Source organism: Cyprinodon tularosa, unplaced genomic scaffold, assembly GCF_016077235.1.
Source record: "Cyprinodon tularosa strain WSP-4 unplaced genomic scaffold, ASM1607723v1 ctg789, whole genome shotgun sequence".
NCBI classification, from domain to species: Eukaryota; Metazoa; Chordata; class Actinopteri; order Cyprinodontiformes; family Cyprinodontidae; genus Cyprinodon; species Cyprinodon tularosa.
Window position 1 is genome coordinate 22,179 of NW_024039550.1, and position 1,278 is coordinate 23,456.

The window sequence follows — 1,278 nt, forward strand, 5'->3', positions numbered from 1 at the left end:
CCCCTTCTAATTACAGAGATCCACTTTAAGCCCATACAGCTTGTAGTAGGACAACATGTATGAAAAGGATGATGTTAAAAAAACCAATTTGCCTAATAATTCTGCACACGGTGTATATACCATGTTGCCGAATATTGGGTCCCCCTGCCTCTGAGTTCAGCTGTCCCTATCACTTTAAGGGATAGAGTTAAATTACCAGTGCAGCCACCAGGGGAATGATGGGTCATTCACAGTAAACTAGTGGGATATTTTGATACAATGCTCAGGATTTTTTCCCCCTATGAAACCTTAAAATCCTTCACTTTGTGAGTTTGAAACATATTTTCAAGGACCTGGAAACTTTTTTTTTAAACAGCATTGAAAAGCAGAGGTGTCAAATACAACATTAAATCCAAAGATTGTGTCCGAGGTACGGCTGATTTATTTTTTGTAGTTTCTTGTTATTCACACATAACAATAAACAGTGATGCCGACGTGAGTTTGGAAACTTCAAAGCTTTGTCTTAAAGGAATAGTACACCCAAAACATGATTAGCCTTCATTTTCACCCCCATGCTGAACAACACTCTGGAGTACTTTTTTGATATCTGAAATGCATCTGGAGATCTGGGAGGCTTCTTGCTGTTCGCTGACATTCAAATAATGGAGGTCTATGGTGCCCGAGGCAGAAAGGTCCATAAAAGTCCTCAAAAAACGTGTCCATATTCCTCCATACTGCTCGTCCAATGTATTCCAAGTGTCCTGAGTGGGTAGCGTCCATAATTTACTCGAAACGAAGTCATTTAGAACGTTTTTAGAGCATAAACAGTAGTGTATAGGATTTCCTAAAAGCGCGTTCACGAGTCTACGGAAACCGCGACAGACCAAACCAGACGAAAGTGCGCATTCAGCTCGGCAAAGAACTCATGCTCTCCTTCAACACTGAAGTCCTCAGACATTTTTCTTTCGTTGTTTCTTTCTTTGCACAGGTAAACAGCACATTTCTTCTTCTACGCTTGCATTATCGGCAGAGCAGACGCTGAATGCGCACTTTCGTCTGGTTTGGTCTGCCGCAGTTTCCGTAGACTCGTGAACGCGCTTTTAGGAAATCCTATACTCAACAGCTGAAAGCCATGTCTTGCATACATCTTTGCATGAAGGTTCTTGAAGAATGATGATTTATTTCACACTCCTCTTCAGGGTGCAGCTATCCCTACTGGTTTTACACCTTTTCTACAACCGTTTGGCCTTCCCTTCACCTCTATTAAGGTGTTTTAATACAGAACCCTGTGAGCAGCTA